The 20,000-nt window shown below is 60.1% G+C and overlaps 2 non-coding genes across 2 annotated transcripts; both read right to left on the minus strand.

Annotated features, from left to right (window-relative positions):
* Positions 1–243: 243 nt before the first annotated feature.
* On the minus strand, positions 244–362 carry LOC131868619 (5S ribosomal RNA). The gene has a single exon (XR_009367065.1). It is a non-coding gene; the product is annotated as a 5S ribosomal RNA (ribosomal RNA).
* A 5,915-nt stretch (positions 363–6,277) lies between these two features.
* On the minus strand, positions 6,278–6,396 carry LOC131868577 (5S ribosomal RNA). The gene has a single exon (XR_009367024.1). It is a non-coding gene; the product is annotated as a 5S ribosomal RNA (ribosomal RNA).
* Between the last annotated feature and the right edge of the window lie 13,604 nt (positions 6,397–20,000).

The following is a 20,000-nucleotide window of genomic DNA, read 5'->3' on the forward strand; positions in this document are numbered from 1 at the left end:
AGGTGCACACCGATTTCACCTGGGTGCGCGCGCAGCACCTCGGGCGCACCGGGGTGCGCGCACAACGCCCGGGTTGCACCGTGGCCTGTGTGCTCGGGGCGCCTCGGGTGCGCGCTCGGTGTCGCCCCCCGCGCGCGCGGTAGTGCGGGCAGCGCACCCCGGCCCGGCCCGGCCCCGACGAGAACGCAAACGGGCAAAAGGTTTATTCAAATAGCATTGCGACGCCCGGCGAAAAACTAAAAAAGGGTGCAACACCGGGACTTCCCGGGAGGTCACCCATCCCAGTACTACTCCGGCCCAAGCGCGCTTAACTGCGGAGTTCTGATGGGATCCGGTGCACTAACGCTGGTATGATCGCACCCGTTATGAGCTTGTCGCAGTGTGTACTTAGCAAACCGCGACCCACGTGCGAATCCACCCCGGCCACCCACCCCCGTCGAGGTGCACACCCTCCCTCGCGAAGTGCGCCCCGTTCGCCAAGTGTGAGCCCTGCCCGGGTGCGCGCACCTTGCTAGGGCGTCGGGTGTGCACCCGGCCCGGCCTACGTGCGTGCACCTGGACGGGGCGTCGTGTGCGTGCAGTGTCCCGTCTGCAACGCGGTGCCCACACACCACCTCGGGCGCAACGACCTGCGCTCACATGTGGGCCGAGTGCACCTTGGTGCATGTTCGGGGCGCCTCGGGTGCACGCTCGATCTTGCCCCGGTGCACCAAGGCGCTCGGTTTGCCCCGGGTGCGCACTTGGTGCAAGGTGGGCACCCAAAATAGGGATCAAGCACCAAAACACAAGTTTCGGGATGCAAAATGGGACCCAAGGACCACAAATGCGTTCCAAGACCCATGATGGGTCCACGAGAACAAAAATGTGTTCCGAGACTTAATAAACAAATATTGGGTTTTAGGAGAAGAAACATGCTCTGATGCCCAAAACGAGAATCGACCCCGAAAAGGCCACAGGCCAAAAGTGGGATGCGAGACAAAAAAAAATGGGACCCGAGGACCAAAATTGGGTTCCCAGGTCGAAGACAGGGCAACCGGACAAGAAACGACCTCTAAGGCTCGAAATGAGTCCCGACGACTAAAACTTGACAAGAAGCACCCATCAGGCACCCAACTCGACACCCATGGGATGCCGACCCACCCGGGCTTCCACCTAGCACACCTTGGCACCCACCCACCCTCGCACCCAACCTCGCACCCAACTTAGCACCTTTGAACCCACATTGGCACTCACCCTGACCCTGGCACCTTGGAACCCACATTGGCACTCACCTTGACCCTGGCACCCACCTTTGCACTCACCTTGGGACCCACCCTGGCTCCCACCTCGGCACCCACCCAGACACCCACCTTGGTTCCTTGGCACCCACCTTGGATCCTTGGCACCCACCCCGACACCCACCTTGGCACGCAACTTGGCTACTTGCCACCCACCTTGGCTCCTTGACGCCCACCCCGACAACCACCCCGTGACCTACCCTGGCTAGGGTTGGTGCACACCCACCCTGGTGCCCACCTTGGCACCCACCCCATGACCCACCTTGGCACGCACCTTAGTACCCACCCCGTTACCCACCCTAGGACCCACCCCGTGACCCACCTTGGCCAGGGTGGGTGCCTTGGTGCGCACAACTTGCCTGGGCTGCACACCAGGGCGGGCTCAAGATGGCACCCGCGTTCCGTTTTTTTCACTATCTTTCAAAACGGAAATTTTAAAATCTCGTTTTTTTTTTTTTTTTGCCTTTTCTGGAAATTAGTGAAGGCAGCGCATCAAAGGTGCGCAATGCTGGTGCGAACCCGGGAGCGCTCCGATGTGTGCTCCAAGGTGCGGCGTGCACGAAGTCCGAGCCCGGCTTGCCCCGGGTGCGCACCTCGCGTGCACCTTCGCCGGGGTGAGCACCTTGGCTGGGTTGCGCGCCCTGGTGCGCACCAAGGAGCGCTCTGAAGTGTGCTCCAAGGTGCGGCGTGCACGAAGTCGGAGCTCGGTTTGCCCCGGGTGTGCACCTCGGGTGCGCACCTCGCGTGCACCTTCGCTGCGGTGGGCACCTTGGCTGGGTTGCGCGCCTTGGTGGGCACCATGCAGTGCACGAAGTCGGAGCCCGGTTTGCCCCGGGCGCGCACCTCCGCCAGGGTGGGCACCTTGGTGCGCACAACTTGCCTGGGCTGCGCACCAGGAAGGGCTCAAGATGGCACCCGCGTTCCGTTTTTTTCACTATCTTTCAGAACGGAAATTTTAAAATATCGTTTTTTTTTGCCTTTTCTGGAAATTAGTGAAGGCAGCGCATCAAAGGTGCGCAACGCTGGTGCGAACCTGGGAGCGCTCCGATGTGTGCTCCAAGGTGCGGCGTGCACGAAGTCGGAGCCCGGTTTGCCCCGGGTGCGCCCTGGTGGGCACCATGGTGCGCACCAAGGAGCGCTCCGAAGTGTGCTCCAAGGTGCGGCCTGCACGAAGTCGGAGCCCGGTTTGCCCCGGGCGTGCACCGCGGGTGGGCACCTTGGTGCGCATGCCTTGCCTGGGCTGCGCACCAGGGCGGGCTCAAGATGGCACCCGCGTTCCGTTTTTTTCACTATCTTTCAAAACGGAAATTTTAAAATCTCATTTTTTTTTGCCTTTTCTGGAAATTAGTGAAGGCAGCGCATCAAAGGTGCGCACCTCGCTGCCCACCACGGTGCGCAACGCCGGTGGGCACCCGGGAGTGCTTCGAAGTGTGCTCCAAGGTGCTGCGTGCACGTTGTCGGAGCCCGGTTTGCCCCGGGTGCGCACCTCGCGTGCACCTTCGTCGGGGTGGGCACCTTGGCTGGGTTTGCCCCGGCTGCGCTCCGAAGCGGGGTTATTGGAGCGCCGCCTCTTTTTTTGTCGGAGCGTTTGGTGGGGTTTCTCGCATTGGCTCTTCCCAGGCCCGGTTGCCACCCTGGCGCGCACGAAGTCGGAAGTAGGGTTAATTGCTCGGGTGCGCACCTTTGCCAGGGTGGGCACCTTACCTGGGCTGTGCACCAGGGCGGGCTCAAGATGGCACCCGCGTTCCGTTTTTTTCACTATCTTTCAAAACGGAAATTTTAAAATCTCCTCTTTTTTTTGCCTTTTCTGGAAATTAGTGAAGGCAGCGCATCAAAGGTGCGCACCTCGCTGCCCACCTTGGTGTGCTCTGAGGTGCGCACCCGGGAGCGCTACGAAGTGTGCTCCAAGGTGCGGCGTGCACGTTGTCGGAGCCCGGTTTGCCCCGGGTGCGCACCTCGCCTGCACCTTGGCCGGGGTGGGCACCCTGGCTGGGTTTGCCCAGGGTGCGCTCCGAAGCGGGGTTACTGGAGCGCCCCCTCTTTTTTTGTCAGAGCGTTTGGTGGGGTTTCTCGCATTGGCTCTTCCCAGGCCCGGTTGTTGGGTGCGCTCCCACCCTGGCGCGCGCGAAGTTGGAAGTTGGGTTAATTGCCCGGGCGCGCACCTTCGCCAGGGTGGGCACCTTGGTGCGCACACCTTGGCTGGGCTGCGCACCAGGGCGGGCTCAAGATGGCACCAGCATTCCCTTTTTCTCACTATCTTTCAAAACGGAAATTTTAAAATCTCGTTTTTTTTTGCCTTTTATGGAAATTAGTGAAGGCATCGCATCAAAGGTGCGCACCTCGCTGCCCACCTTGGTGTGCTCCGAGGTGCCCACCACGGTGCGCTCCGAGGTGCCCACCACGGTGCGCAACGCCGGTGCGAACCCGGGAGCGCCCCGATGTGTGCTCCAAGGTGCGACGTGCACGAAGCCGGACCCCGGTTTGCCCCGGGTGCGCACCTCGCGTGCACCTTGGTGCGCACACCTTGGCTGGGTTGCGCGGCCTGGTGGGCACCATGGTGCGCACCAAGGAGCGCTCCAAAGTGTGCTCCAAGGTGCGGCGTGCACGAAGTCCTAGCCCGGTTTGCCCCGGGTGCGCACCTTCGCCGCGGTGGGCACCATGGCGTGCACGAAGTCGGAGCCCGGTTTGCCCCGGGTGCGCACCTCGCGTGCACCTTCGCCGGGGTGGGCACCTCGGCTGGGTTGCGCGCCCTGGTGCGCACCAAGGAGCGCTCCGAAGTGTGCTCCAAGGTGCGGCGTGCACGAAGTCGGAGCCCGGTTTGCCCCGGGTGCGCACCTTCGCCGCGGTGGGCACCCTGGTGCGCACCATGGCGTGCACGAAGTCGGAGCCCGGTTTGCCCCGGGTGCGCACCTCGCGTGCACCTTCGGCGGGGTTGCGCGCCCTGGTGCGCACCAAGGAGCGCTCCGAAGTGTGCTCCAAGGTGCGGCGTGCACGAAGTCGGAGCCCGGTTTGCCCCGGGTGCGCACCTCGCGTGCACCTTCGGCGGGGTTGCGCGCCCTGGTGGGCACCATGGTGCGCACCAAGGAGCGCTCCGAAGTGTGCTCCAAGGTGCGGCGTGCAGGAAGTCGGAGCCCGGTTTGCCCCGGGTGCGCACCTCGCGTGCACCTTCGCCGCGGTGGGCACCATGGCGTGCACGAAGTCGGAGCCCGGTTTGCCCCGGGTGCGCACCTCGCGTGCACCTTCGCCGGGGTGGGCACCTCGGCTGGGTTGCGCGCCCTGGTGCGCACCAAGGAGCGCTCCGAAGTGTGCTCCAAGGTGCGGCGTGCACGAAGTCGGAGCCCGGTTTGCCCCGGGTGCGCACCTCGCGTGCACCTTCGCCGCGGTGGGCACCATGGCGTGCACGAAGTCGGAGCCCGGTTTGCCCCGGGTGCGCACCCCGCGTGCACCTTCGCCGGGGTGGGCACCTCGGCTGGGTTGCGCGCCCTGGTGCGCACCAAGGAGCGCTCCGAAGTGTGCTCCAAGGTGCGGCGTGCACGAAGTCGGAGCCCGGTTTGCCCCGGGTGCGCACCTCGCGTGCACCTTCGCCGCGGTGGGCACCTTGGCTGGGTTGGGCACCATTGAGCGCTCCGAAGTGTGCTCCAAGGTGCGCACCATGGCCCTCCAAGGTGCGCAGCATGGCGTGCACGAAGTCGGAGCCCGGTTTGCCCCGGGTGCGCACCTCGCGTGCACCTTCGCCAGGGTGGGCACCTCGGTGCGCACACCTTCTCAATGTTTTCTTGCCTTTTCTGGAAATTGGTGAAGGCAGCGCATCAAAGGTGCGCACCTCGGTGTGCTCCGAGGTGCGAACCCGAGAGCGCTCCGAGGTGCCCACGAAGTCGAAAGTCGGGTTAATTGCATTGTTTTCCCCGGGTGCGCTCCGAGGTGCGCAACATCGGTGCGCACCAAGGAGGGCTCCGAAGTGTGCTCCAAGGTGCGCACGATTCGGAGCTCGGTTTGCCCGGGGTGCGCACACCTTGGCTGGGTTGCGCACCCTTTGTGCGCTCCAAGGTGCGCACGAAGTCGGAGCTCGGTTTGCCCCGGGTGCGCACCTTCGCCAGGGTGCGCACCTTGATGCGCACGCCTTGGCTGGGCTGCGCACCTTGGTGGGCGCCATGGTGCGCACCTTTCGTGCGCTCCAAGGTGCGCACGAAGTCGGAGCTCGGTTTGCCCCGGGTGCGCACCTTGGTGGGCGCCATGGTGCACTCCGAGGTGCCCAAGATTGGTGCGCACCAAGGAGCGCTCCGAAGTGCGCTCCAAGGTGCGCAGGTGCGCGCGAAGTCGAAAGTTGGGTTAATTGTCCGGTTTGCCTCGGGTGCGCACCTTGCGTGCACCTTCGCCAGGGTGGGCGCCTTGGTGCGCACACCTTGGCTGGGCTGCGCACCCGGGCGCGCACACCTTGGCACCCGCGTTTCCTTCATTTTAAATTTTTTTTTTTTACAATCTCTCAAGTGGGAAATTCTATAATCTCAACTTTTTTTGCCTTTTCAGGAAACTTTTGAATGGAGCGCATCATTGGTGCGCTCCGAAGTGTGCTCCAAGGTGCGCACCTCTGGTGTGCTCCAAAGCTCTCTCCAGCTGCGTGCACCTGCCCCGGCCGCGCACCCGGCCCCGCCCAGCTTCGCTCACCTGTCCCGGGCGTCTGGTGCGGAACCTTAGAGTAAGAAACATCACCGTGCACCTTGGCCAACGTGCGCGACTCGACCGAGCGCGCACTGGCCGAGGTGCACACCGATTTCACCTGGGTGCGCGCGCAGCACCTCGGGCGCACCGGGGTGCGCGCACAACGCCCGGGTTGCACCGTGGCCTGTGTGCTCGGGGCGCCTCGGGTGCGCGCTCGGTGTCGCCCCCGCGCGCGCGGTAGTGCGGGCAGCGCACCCCGGCCCGGCCCGGCCCCGACGAGAACGCAAACGGGCAAAAGGTTTATTCAAATAGCATTGCGACGCCCGGCGAAAAACTAAGAAAGGGTGCAACACCGGGACTTCCCGGGAGGTCACCCATCCCAGTACTACTCCGGCCCAAGCGCGCTTAACTGCGGAGTTCTGATGGGATCCGGTGCACTAACGCTGGTATGATCGCACCCGTTATGAGCTTGTCGCAGTGTGTACTTAGCAAACCGCGACCCACGTGCGAATCCACCCCGGCCACCCACCCCCGTCGAGGTGCACACCCTCCCTCGCGAAGTGCGCCCCGTTCGCCAAGTGTGAGCCCTGCCCGGGTGCGCGCACCTTGCTAGGGCGTCGGGTGTGCACCCGGCCCGGCCTACGTGCGTGCACCTGGACGGGGCGTCGTGTGCGTGCAGTGTCCCGTCTGCAACGCGGTGCCCACACACCACCTCGGGCGCAACGACCTGCGCTCACATGTGGGCCGAGTGCACCTTGGTGCATGTTCGGGGCGCCTCGGGTGCACGCTCGATCTTGCCCCGGTGCACCAAGGCGCTCGGTTTGCCCCGGGTGCGCACTTGGTGCAAGGTGGGCACCCAAAATAGGGATCAAGCACCAAAACACAAGTTTCGGGATGCAAAATGGGACCCAAGGACCACAAATGCGTTCCAAGACCCATGATGGGTCCACGAGAACAAAAATGTGTTCCGAGACTTAATAAACAAATATTGGGTTTTAGGAGAAGAAACATGCTCTGATGCCCAAAACGAGAATCGACCCCGAAAAGGCCACAGGCCAAAAGTGGGATGCGAGACAAAAAAAAATGGGACCCGAGGACCAAAATTGGGTTCCCAGGTCGAAGACAGGGCAACCGGACAAGAAACGACCTCTAAGGCTCGAAATGAGTCCCGACGACTAAAACTTGACAAGAAGCACCCATCAGGCACCCAACTCGACACCCATGGGATGCCGACCCACCCGGGCTTCCACCTAGCACACCTTGGCACCCACCCACCCTCGCACCCAACCTCGCACCCAACTTAGCACCTTTGAACCCACATTGGCACTCACCCTGACCCTGGCACCTTGGAACCCACATTGGCACTCACCTTGACCCTGGCACCCACCTTTGCACTCACCTTGGGACCCACCCTGGCTCCCACCTCGGCACCCACCCAGACACCCACCTTGGTTCCTTGGCACCCACCTTGGATCCTTGGCACCCACCCCGACACCCACCTTGGCACGCAACTTGGCTACTTGCCACCCACCTTGGCTCCTTGACGCCCACCCCGACAACCACCCCGTGACCTACCCTGGCTAGGGTTGGTGCACACCCACCCTGGTGCCCACCTTGGCACCCACCCCATGACCCACCTTGGCACGCACCTTAGTACCCACCCTGTTACCCACCCTAGGACCCACCCCGTGACCCACCTTGGCCAGGGTGGGTGCACCCACCCTGGTGCCCACCTTGGCACCCACCCATCCTAGCACCCAGCCTGTGACCGGGCTTGGAACCCAACCTTGCACCCGTCTTGGCCAGTGTGGGTGCGCACCCATCCTGGCACCCACGTTGTGACACACCCTTTAACCCACACACCCTAGCAGCCACGTTGGCACCCACCTTGGAACACAACCTAGCAACTTGGCACCCACCCCGTGACCCACCTTGGCATCCACCATAGCAGTCGCCCACTTGGCACCCACCTTGGAACCCAAGTTGGCACCCACCTCGGCACCCACCTTGACACTTGTGGACCCACCTTGCCACTCACCCTAGCATCGACCCATCCTAGCACCCACCCTGGCACCTTTGCACCCTAGCACTCACCCATCCTAGCACCTAACCTGTGACCCACCTTGACACTCACCCTCGCACCCACCTTGGAACCCAACCTAGCACCCACCCACCCTGACACCAACCCTAGCACCTACCCACCCTTGCACCCACCCTGTGACCCATCTTGGCACCCACCCATCCTACCACTCAACCTATCACCCACCTTCTCACCCACCTTGGCATCCACCTTAGCACCCACCCACACTGGCACCTTGGCACCCACCTCGGGCAAGGTGGGTGCACACCCACCCTGACACCCAATTTAGAACCAACCGAGCATGTTACCCACCTTGGCACCCACATTGCAGCCCACCCTAGTACCCACCCTATGACCCACATTGGCATCCACACCCTAGCACCCAGGCACCTCGACACCCGCCTTGACACGCACCCTAGCACTAAACCTGTGACCCACCTTGGAACTCACCCTAGAACCCACCCACCCTGTGAACCACCTTGGCATCCACCTTAGCACCCACCCACCTTGGCACCCACTCTAGCACTCACCCATCCTAACACCCAACTTGTTACCCACCTTGGCACCCGCCCTCGCGTCCACCTTGAAACCCACCCTAGCACCCACCCACGCAGGAGCCCACCTTGGCACCCAACCTAACACCCACGCATCCTGGCACCCAACTTGTGACCCACCTTGGAACCCACCCTAGTACCCACCTTTGAACCCACTATATCACCAACCCACCTTGGCACCCACCCTATGACCCTCTTTGGAATCCACCCTAGCACGCACCCACCCTGGCACCCACCATGGAGCGCACCCTAGCACCCACCCACCTCGGCACGCACCTCAACACCCACCTTGGTGTGCGCACTGCGCCAACCTCTCAAAGACCCTATGTGGTGCGCTCCAAAGTGTACACCTTTGGTGCGCTCCAAGGTGCGCACCTTTGGTGCACACCGAGGTGCACACCAAAGTGTGCACCGAGGTGAGCACCAAAGTGCACTCCAAGGTGCACACCAAGGCGTGCACCTTTGGTGCGGTCAATGCAAACGAATTCGGAAGTTGGGGTCGATGTCCTAATCGCTGCTGCAGACTACACGTATGAGAATCGGACAAATAGCTTTATATAGGGGAGGTGTTGCGTTTGATGGGTCGACTCCCCTGGTTGTGTGCACTGCACCAACTTCAAAGACCCTGTCTTGTTTAAGAAGTCAAAAGTTGGGGTGGATGTCCTAATCATTGCTGCAGTCTACGCATGTATGAGAATCAGACAAATAGCTTATATAGGGGAGGTGTTGCATTCGGTGGGTTGACTCCCCTGGTTGTGCGCACTGCGCCAACCTCAAAGACCCCGCATAGCAGAAGAAGTCGGAAGTCGGATTTTGGTGAGCACCAAGGCGTGCACCTTTGGTGCGGTCAACGCAGACGAATTCAGAAGTTGGGGTGGATGTCCTAATCGTTGTTGCAGGCTACACATGTATGAGAATCAGACAAATAGCTTATATAGGGGAGGTGTTGGGTTTGATGGGTCAACTCCCTTGGTTGTGCGCATTACGCCAACCTCAAAGACCTTGTTTTCGTTAAGAAGTCAAAAGTTGGGGTCAATGTCCTAATGGCTCCTGTAGGCTACACATGTATGAGAATCGGACAAATAGCTTATATAGGGGAGGTGTTGGGTTTGATGGGTCGACTCCCCTGGTTGTGCGCATTACGTCAACCTCAAAGACCTTGTTTTCGTTAAGAAGTCAAAAGTTGGGGTCGATGTCCTAATTGCTCCTGTAGACTACACATGTATGAGAATCAGACAAATAGCTTATATAGGGGAGGTGTTGGGTTTGATGGGTTGACTCCCCTAGTTGTTCGCATTACACCAACCTCAAAGACCTTGTTTTCGTTTAGAAGCCGAAAGTTGGGGTCGATGTCCTAATTGCTCCTGCAGGCTACGCATGTATGAGAATCAGACAAATAGCTTATATAGGGGAGGTGTTGGGTTTGATGGGTCGACTCCCCTGGTTGTGCGCATTGCGCCAACCTCAAAGACCCTGCATTGCGGATGAAGTCGAAAGTCAGAGTTTGGTGTGCTACAAGGTGTGGTCGAAGGTGCTCACCTAGGTGTGCACCTTTGGAGCGCAGGAAAAGTGCCCTCCAAAAGTGCGCACCTTTGGAGTGCACAAAAGTGCCCTCCAAAAGTGCGCACCTTTGGAGCGCACAAAAGTGCCCTCCAAAAAGTGCCCTCCAAAAGTGCGCACCTTTGGAGCGCACAAAAGTGCCCTCCAAAAAGTGCCCTCCAAAAGTGCGCACCTTTGGAGTGCAGAAAAGTGCCCTCCAAAAAGTGCCCTCCAAAAGTGTGCACCTTTGGAGTGCACAAAAGTGCCCTCCAAAAGTGCGCACCTTTGGAGCGCAGAAAAGTGCCCTCCAAAAAGTGCCCTCCAAAAGTGCGCACCTTTGGAGCGCAGAAAAGTGCCCTCCAAAAAGTGCCCTCCAAAAGTGCGCACCTTTGGAGCGCAGAAAAGTGCCCTCCAAAAAGTGCCCTCCAAAAGTGCGCACCTTTGGAGCGCAGAAAAGTGCCCTCCAAAAAGTGCCCTCCAAAAGTGCGCACCTTTGGAGCGCACAAAAGTGCCCTCCAAAAAGTGCCCTCCAAAAGTGCGCACCTTTGGAGCGCACAAAAGTGCCCTCCAAAAGTGCGCACCTTTGGAGCGCACAAAAGTGCCCTCCAAAAGTGCGCACTTTTGGTGCGCACCAAGGCGCTGGTTCGGTCGTTGCAGGCGAGTTCGGAAGTTGGGGTCGATGTCCTGAGCGGAGGTGCAAACTACACAGGTGTCGGAATCGGACAAATAGCTTATATAGGGGAGGTGTATGCTTCGATGGGTCGACTCCCCAGGTTGAGCGCACCGCGCCAACCTCAAAGACCCTACGGTATGGATGAAGTCGGAAGTTGGGTCCGATGACCGATTCGATTAGTAGGTATGCTCATGAGGTCGGAATTTGGGTCCGATGACCTGCCATGTGCAGGAAGGCGAATGTTGGCACTGTGCGTTGCAAGGTGCACACCAAGGTGCTGGTGCGGTCTTTTTAGTCGAGTTCGGAAGTTGGGGTCGATGTCCTGATCGGAGGTGCAAGCTACACAGGTGTGGGAATCGGACAAATAGCTTATATAGGGGAGGTGTATGCTTCGTTGGGTCGACTCCCCGGGTTGAGCGCACCGCGCCAACCTCAAAGACCCTACGGTATGGATGAAGTCGGAAGTTGGGTCCGATGACCGATTCGATATGTAGGCATACTCGCGAGGTCGGAATTTGGGTCCGATGACCTGCCATGTGCAGGAAGGCGAATGTTGGCACTGTGCGTTGCAAGGTGCGCACCAAGGCGCTGGTTCGGTCGTTGCAGGCGAGTTCGGAAGTTGGGGTCGATGTCCTGATCGGAGGTGCAAACTACACAGGTGTGGGAATCGGACAAATAGCTTATATAGGGGAGGTGTATGCTTCGTTGGGTCGACTCCCCGGGTTGAGCGCACCGCGCCAACCTCAAAGACCCTACGGTATGGATGAAGTCGGAAGTTGTGTCCGATGACCGATTCGATATGTAGGCATACTCGCGAGGTCGGAATTTGGGTCCGATGACCTGCCATGTGCAGGAAGGCGAATGTTGGGACTGTGCGTCGCAAGGTGCGCACCAAGGCGCTGGTGCCGTCGTTGCAGTCGAGTTCGGAAGTTGGGGTCGATGTCCTGGTCAGAGGTGCAAACTACACAGGTGTGGGAATCGGACAAATAGCTTATATAGGGGAGGTGTATGCTTCGATGGGTCGACTCCCCGGGTTGAGCGCACCGCGCCAACCTCAAAGACCCTACAGTATGGATGAAGTCGGAAGTTGGGTCCGATGACCGATTCGATACGTAGGCATATTGGCGAGGTCTGAATTTGTGTCCGATGACCTGCCATGCGCAGGAAGGCGGAATTTGGGTCCGATGACCGAGTTGATGGCGTGCCATGCGCAGAAAGGCGGAATTTGGGTCCGATGACCGAGTTGATGTTGATGGCCCGCCATGCACAGGAAGGCGGAATTTGGGTCCGATGACCGATTTGAAGGCGTGCCATGCGCAGAAAGGCGGAGTTTGGGTCCGATGACCGAGTTGATATTGATGGCCCGCCATGCGCAGGAAGGCGGAATTTGGGTCCGATGACCTGACATACGCATGGAGTCCGACTCGGGGGCCGATGTTCGATTCGATGACTTGCATTGTGGGTAAAGTCGGAAGTTGTGGTCTTTGACCCGATTCGATGACCAGACTTCGGCTGCTTGAGAATCGGACAAATAACTTATATAGGGGAGGTAGTGTTCTCGAGCATCCTCCCCCCGTGCCCGTTTATGTCGATTGATGCTGGTGCTCGACTGGTTGGAGCGCTCGGATGCAAAAATCTTGCACCAGGATTTATCGATTGTGATGGACACGGCAAGTCTCCTGATTGCTATGCAGGAGCTCATCGTGAATCTCTATGCGGCCTTGGTATGGACTCGACCTGCGGAATGGTTCGGCAATGGTAGTCGCTCCAACACGTCCTTGCAATGGCCACAGAGGTGATTCGACTAGAGCTCCAGTCTAGCTTTTGGGTTGCTTGGCGGACTGGTATAGCCGCGATCGAGTTCCGGCCATGAACGTTTTAGATAGCTCTTGGGCTTTCTGGGACGGAAGTCGGAAGTTTGGGCTGTTGTCCGATTTGATGACCATTCTTCGGATGTGTGAGAATCGGACAAATAACTTATATAGGGGACTGTGTTGTCTCACGCAGCCCCCTCCGTGCCCCTCTATCTCGACCGATGTTGGTGCTTGAAAGGGTTGGGATCGCTCGGATTTATAAACGTGCACCACCATTTGTCGAGTGTGAGGGACGCGGCAGGTCTCCTAAATGCTATACGGGCGCTCTCTGAGAATCTCTATCCGGCCTCGACACAGACTAGTCTTGCTGAATGGTTTGGCACTGGTAGTCGATCCAACACGTCGTTGTTGTGGCCGCCTAGGCGATTCGATTCGAGCCCCCGTCTAGCTTTTGGGTTGCTTGGCGGATTTTGCCCTATCCGCAAGTGAGCTCGGTCCCTAAACGTTCGAGAAACCCGATTGCTATGCGCCGACTCTCTTTCTTGCGAGCCTCCATCTAGCTTTTGGGTCTCTACGGAACGGAAGTCGGAATCTGGGACCGTTGTTTGATTCGACGAGGCAGACTACGGTTGTGCGAGAATCGGACAAATAACTTATATAGGGGAGGTGTTGACTGGAGCATTCTCCCCCGTGCCCCTCTAACTCGACCAATGCTGGCGCTCGAACGGTGGTAGCGCTCGGATTTTCGTTGAGCGCCAGCATTGGTCGATTTAGAGGGGCATGCGAGATTCCCGAATGCTATGCGAGGGCTCTAACGGAAATGTCTATTGGTTTCGGTATGGATGCAATTGCGAGTGGTTCGGCAAAGGTAGTCGTTCCGATGCGTCCATGTCGTGGCCAAATCGATAATTCGATTTGAGCCCTCGTATAGCATTTGGGTCTCTCGATGTGATTCCGCATTCCAGTCCCTTTGGGCACTGCTTGAGCCGCATCCCAGGGGGTTCCCTTCCCAATAATCTGCCTCGCAACCCGATTGCTATGCGGTGAGGCTCCTCGGCCGCCTCGGAACTATCTGTGTATCAGACGCATCGCGGGATAAGGGGTTGGCAACGGTAGTCGCCCCAAGCGCGTCCGATGCTTGGACCATTCCGAGGCGGCCCTGAAGCCTCTTCCGTCTAGCCGTTGGGTCCTTCTCGCCGCATCCCTTGCCTCGCACCCCGATTGCTATGCGGTGAGGCTCCTCGGCCGCCTTGGAACTATCTGTGTATCAGACGCATCGCGGGATAAGGGGTTGTCACTGGTAGTCGCCCCAAGCGCGTCCGATGCTTGGACCATTCCGAGGCGGCCCTGAAGCCTCTTCCGTCTAGCCGTTGGGTCCTTCTCGCCGCATCCCTCGACTCGCACCCCGATTGCTATGCGGTGAGGCTCCTCGGCCGCCTTGGAACTATCTGTGTATCGGACGCGTCGCGGGATAAGGGGTTGTCACTGGTAGTCGCCCCAAGCGCGTCCGATGCTTGGACCATTCCGAGGCGGCCCTGAAGCCTCTTCCGTCTAGCCGTTGGGTCCTTCTCGCCGCATCCCTCGCCTCGCACCCCGATTGCTATGCGGTGAGGCTCCTCGGCCGCCTTGGAACTATCTGTGTATCGGACGCGTCGCGGGATAAGGGGTTGTCACTGGTAGTCGCCCCAAGCGCGTGCGATGCATGGACCATTCCCAGGCGGCCCTGAAGCCTCTTCCGTCTAGCCGTTGGGTCCTTCTCGCCGCATCCCTCGCCTCGCACCCCGATTGCTATGCGGTGAGGCTCCTCGGCCGCCTTGGAACTATCTGTGTATCGGACGCGTCGCGGGATAAGGGGTTGTCACTGGTAGTCGCCCCAAGCGCGTCCGATGCTTGGACCATTCCGAGGCGGCCCTGAAGCCTCTTCCGTCTAGCCGTTGGGTCCTTCTCGCCGCATCCCTCGCCTCGCACCCCGATTGCTATGCGGTGAGGCTCCTCGGCCGCCTTGGAACTATCTGTGTATCGGACGCGTCGCGGGATAAGGGGTTGTCACTGGTAGTCGCCCCAAGCGCGTCCGATGCTTGGACCATTCCGAGGCGGCCCTGAAGCCTCTTCCGTCTAGCCGTTGGGTCCTTCTCGCCGCATCCCTCGCCTCGCACCCCGATTGCTATGCGGTGAGGCTCCTCGGCCGCCTTGGAACTATCTGTGTATCGGACGCGTCGCGGGATAAGGGGTTGTCACTGGTAGTCGCCCCAAGCGCGTCCGATGCTTGGACCATTCCGAGGCGGCCCTGAAGCCTCTTCCGTCTAGCCGTTGGGTCCTTCTCGCCGCATCCCTCGCCTCGCACCCCGATTGCTATGCGGTGAGGCTCCTCGGCCGCCTTGGAACTATCTGTGTATCGGACGCATCGCGGGATAAGGGGTTGTCACTGGTAGTCGCCCCAAGCGCGTCCGATGCTTGGACCATTCCGAGGCGGCCCTGAAGCCTCTTCCGTCTAGCCGTTGGGTCCTTCTCGCCGCATCCCTCGCCTCGCACCCCGATTGCTATGCGGTGAGGCTCCTCGGCCGCCTTGGAACTATCTGTGTATCGGACGCGTCGCGGGATAAGGGGTTGTCACTGGTAGTCGCCCCAAGCGCGTCCGATGCTTGGACCATTCCGAGGCGGCCCTGAAGCCTCTTCCGTCTAGCCGTTGGGTCCTTCTCGCCGCATCCCTCGCCTCGCACCCCGATTGCTATGCGGTGAGGCTCCTCGGCCGCCTTGGAACTATCTGTGTATCGGACGCGTCGCGGGATAAGGGGTTGTCACTGGTAGTCGCCCCAAGCGCGTCCGATGCTTGGACCATTCCGAGGCGGACCTGAAGCCTCTTCCGTCTAGCCGTTGGGTCCTTCTCGCCGCATCCCTCGCCTCGCACCCCGATTGCTATGCGGTGAGGCTCCTCGGCCGCCTTGGAACTATCTGTGTATCGGACGCGTCGCGGGATAAGGGGTTGTCACTGGTAGTCGCCCCAAGCGCGTCCGATGCTTGGACCATTCCGAGGCGGCCCTGAAGCCTCTTCCGTCTAGCCGTTGGGTCCTTCTTGCCGCATCCCTCGCCTCGCACCCCGATTGCTATGCGGTGAGGCTCCTCGGCCGCCTTGGAACTATCTGTGTATCGGACGCGTCGCGGGATAAGGGGTTGTCACTGGTAGTCGCCCCAAGCGCGTCCGATGCTTGGACCATTCCGAGGCGGCCCTGAAGCCTCTTCCGTCTAGCCGTTGGGTCCTTCTCGCCGCATCCCTCGCCTCGCACCCCGATTGCTATGCGGTGAGGCTCCTCGGCCGCCTTGGAACTATCTGTGTATCGGACGCGTCGCGGGATAAGGGGTTGTCACTGGTAGTCGCCCCAAGCGCGTCCGATGCTTGGACCATTCCGAGGCGGCCCTGAAGCCTCTTCCGTCTAGCCGTTGGGTCCTTCTCGCCGCATCCCTCGCCTCGCACCCCGATTGCTATGCGGTGAGGCTCCTCGGCCGCCTTGGAACTATCTGTGTATCGGACGCGTCGCGGGATAAGGGGTTGTCACTGGTAGTCGCCCCAAGCGCGTCCGATGCTTGGACCATTCCGAGGCGGCCCTGAAGCCTCTTCCGTCTAGCCGTTGGGTCCTTCTCGCCGCATCCCTCGCCTCGCACCCCGATTGCTATGCGGTGAGGCTCCTCGGCCGCCTTGGAACTATCTGTGTATCGGACGCGTCGCGGGATAAGGGGTTGTCACTGGTAGTCGCCCCAAGCGCGTCCGATGCTTGGACCATTCCGAGGCGGCCCTGAAGCCTCTTCCGTCTAGCCGTTGGGTCCTTCTCGCCGCATCCCTCGCCTCGCACCCCGATTGCTATGCGGTGAGGCTCCTCGGCCGCCTTGGAACTATCTGTGTATCGGACGCGTCGCGGGATAAGGGGTTGTCACTGGTAGTCGCCCCAAGCGCGTCCGATGCTTGGACCATTCCGAGGCGGACCTGAAGCCTCTTCCCTCTAGCCGTTGGGGCTTTCTCGCCGCATCCCTCGCCTCGCACCCCGATTGCTATTCGGTGAGGCTCCTCGGCCGCCTTGGAACTATCTGTGTATCGGACGCATCGCGGGATAAGGGGTTGGCAGTGGTAGTCGCCCCAAGCGCGTCCGATGCTTGGACCATTCCGAGGCGGCCCTGCAGCCTCTTCCGTCTAGCCGTTGGGGCCATCTCGCTGCATCCCCCACCTCGCACCACGATTGCTATGCGGTGAGGCTCCTTGGCCGCCTCGGAACTATCTGTGTATCGGACGCATCGCGGGATAAGGGGTTGTCACTGGTAGTCGCCCCAAGCGCGTCCGATGCTTGGACTATTCCGAGGCGGCCCTGCAGCCTCTTCCGTCTAGCCGTTGGGGCCATCTCGCCGCATCCCCCAGCTCCTCGGCCGCCTCGGAACTATCTGTGTATCGGACGCATCGCGGGATAAGGGGTTGGCAGTGGTAGTCGCCCCAAGCGCGTTCGATGCTTGGACTATTCCGAGGCGGCCCCGCAGCCTCTTCCGTCTACCCTTTGGGGCCATCTCGCCGCATCCCTCGCCTCGCACCCCGATTGCTATGCGGTGAGGCTCCTCGGCCGCCTGGGAACTATCTTCGTATCGGATGCATCGCGGGATAAGGGGTTGTCACTGGTAGTCGCCCCAAGCGCGTCCGATGCTTGGACTATTCCGAGGCGGCCCTGTGGCCTCTTCCGTCTAGCCGTTGGGGCCATCTCGCCGCATCCCTCACCTCGCACCCCCATTGCTATGCGGTGAGGCTCCTCGGCCGCCTTGGAACTGTCTTCGTATCGGAAGCATCGCGGGATAAGGGGTTGTCACTGGTAGTCGCCCCAAGCGCGTCCGATGCTTGGACTATTCCGAGGCGGCCCTGCAGCCTCTTCCGTCTAGCCGTTGGGGCCATCTCGCCGCATCCCCCACCTCGCACCCGGATTGCTATGCGGTGAGGCTCCTCGGACGCCTTGGAACTATCTTCGTATCGGACGCATCGCGGGATAAGGGGTTGTCACTGGTAGTCGCCCCAAGCGCGTCCGATGCTTGGACTATTCCGACGCGGCCCTGTGGCCTCTTCCGTCTAGCCGTTGGGGCCATCTCGCCGCATCCCCCACCTCGCACCCCGATTGCTATGCGGTGAGGCTCCTCGGCCGCCTTGGAACCATCTTCGTATCGGACGCATCGCGGGATGAGGGGTTGTCACTGGTAGTCGCCCCAAGCGCGTCCGATGCTTGGACCATTCCGAGGCGGCCCTGAAGCCTCTTCCGTCTAGCCGTTGGGGCCTTCCCGCCCCATCCCTCGCCTCGCACCCCCGATTGCTATGCGGTGAGGCTCCTCGGCCGCCTTGGAACCATCTGTGTATCGGACGCATCGCGGGATAAGGGGTTGGCACTGGTAGTCGCCCCAAGCGCGTCCGATGCTTGGAGCATTCCGAGGTGGCCCTGAAGCCTCTTCCGTCTAGCCGTTGGGGCCTTCCCGCCCCATCCCTCGCCTCGCACCCCGATTGATATGCGGTGAGGCTCCTCGGCCGCCTTGGAACTATCTGTGTATCGGACGCATCGCGGGATAAGGGGTTGGCACTGGTAGTCGTCCCAATCGCGTCCGATGCTTGGACCATTCCGAGGCGGCCCTGCAGCCTCTTCCGTTTAGCCGTCGGGGCCTTCCCGCCGCATCCCTCGCCTCGCATCCCGATTCCTATGCGGTGAGTCTTCTCGGCCGCCGCGGAACTATACCTGTTATTGCTACTGCATCCTTCGGCTGGTAACCTCCTCTGCCGCCTTGGAACGTTCTCTTTGTCGGACGCGTCGCGGGATAAGGGGTTGGCACTGGTAGTCGCCCCAAGCGCGCCCGATGCATAGACCGCTCCGAGTTGACCTTGCTTTCAGCCTCTCACATGCATAGACCTCTCTGAGTCGACCCTGCAGCCTCTCACGTTTAGCCTTTGGAATCTCGCCTCACAACATGATTGCTATCCTTGATGCATCCCTTGCCTCGAGCCCTGATTGCTTTCTTGGCTGCATCCCTCCTCTCCTCACAGCCCGGTTGTCATCACTGCTTCATCCGTCGCTTCATGCATTCTGGCTGCTGGGCCCTTCCCACCGCACACCTCGATTGCTATCTCTTCTGCATCACACACCCCGATTGCTATCTCTGCTACATCCCTCGGCTCTCACTTCTGCATCCTTCGCCTCCCACCTCGATTGCTATCAATGCTGCATCCGTAACCTCACACCCCGATTGCTATGCGGGGAGGCTCCTTGGCCGCCTTGGAAATTTCTGTGTGTCGGACGCACCGCGGGATAAGGGGTTGGCACTGGTAGTCGCCCCAAGTGCGCCCGATTCTTAGACCGCTTCGAGGTGACCTCGTAGCCTCTTTCGTCCAGGCTTCCTGCCTTCAACGCCCTTTTTACACCTCGATTGCTATGCGCGGGCTCGTTGGCGTCTATCACCTCTCTGCGAAGAGTGGCACGATGATTGTTGGGGTAAATCGTAGCAGTCCGATCTCTGGCCTTGGGCCATTGTGAGGGCTGATCGATTTCCTGTGCGCATCTCGTGTTCGCCCAGTAACAGACTCGACGACTTGTAATCGGTCTTGTTCCCGATTGTTCCTGGAGGTAGTCTTCGGAACTCTTGGATTTGACCTGTCACTCGAACTGTCCTCTTCCGAGGATGCTTGTGTGTGTGTGCTTGTGCCATTTCCTTGGCGGTATTAACGAGATATTAAAGAGCGGAGTGAGCGCCTCGCCCAGCTATGTTTGGGGCTCTCACTCCCTTACCCGGTGTGCGACCGCTTTGCACGTAGGTTGCGGAGCATCGCGACTCTTTCGATGTTTGGCGGTTGTCTTCCGGTGATGCGTTGGTCCCGAAGTGCACGTTACTAGCATTTCTGCCATTGTTCTCGATCTTTGGCACGTTCCTTCGTTGCAATTGGATATATATCTCCGTTTATACGCGCAGGCTTCTCCCGCCTATTCAGCGCTGTCCCACTCTCAGCACTCTCGTGGTCTCCTTGGCTTCTCTCTCCCGTGAGCGAGCTCTCTTCTCGAGTCTTTTCCATGTCCCATGGAGGTTGCCTTGCGAAATTCGGGCACACAAACGTGACCGGATAAGAGCGGAATTGCCTATGAGGAGAAGCTCACCTTAGGGAGCAGCAATGCCGAGTGTTTCGACAGAGGGTAGAGGGGGCGTTGTTTGGGCGGTTGCACAAAAGAGTGCTACGGTTGCACTGAAGGTTGCTTCTTCGTCTCCGACGAACTCTTCGAGGCAAAAAAGCTTGTATACGGGGTCGAGGTGGGACTGTTCGTGCGAGTTGCGCCACCAAAAGTGCGTAGGGGGCATATACCTGGGAAATGGATGTCTCTGAGTGGCCTTACTCGGTCGCGTGCACGG

The sequence above is a fragment of the Cryptomeria japonica genome, unplaced genomic scaffold (genome assembly GCF_030272615.1).
Source record: "Cryptomeria japonica unplaced genomic scaffold, Sugi_1.0 HiC_scaffold_210, whole genome shotgun sequence".
Classification (NCBI taxonomy): domain Eukaryota; kingdom Viridiplantae; phylum Streptophyta; class Pinopsida; order Cupressales; family Cupressaceae; genus Cryptomeria; species Cryptomeria japonica.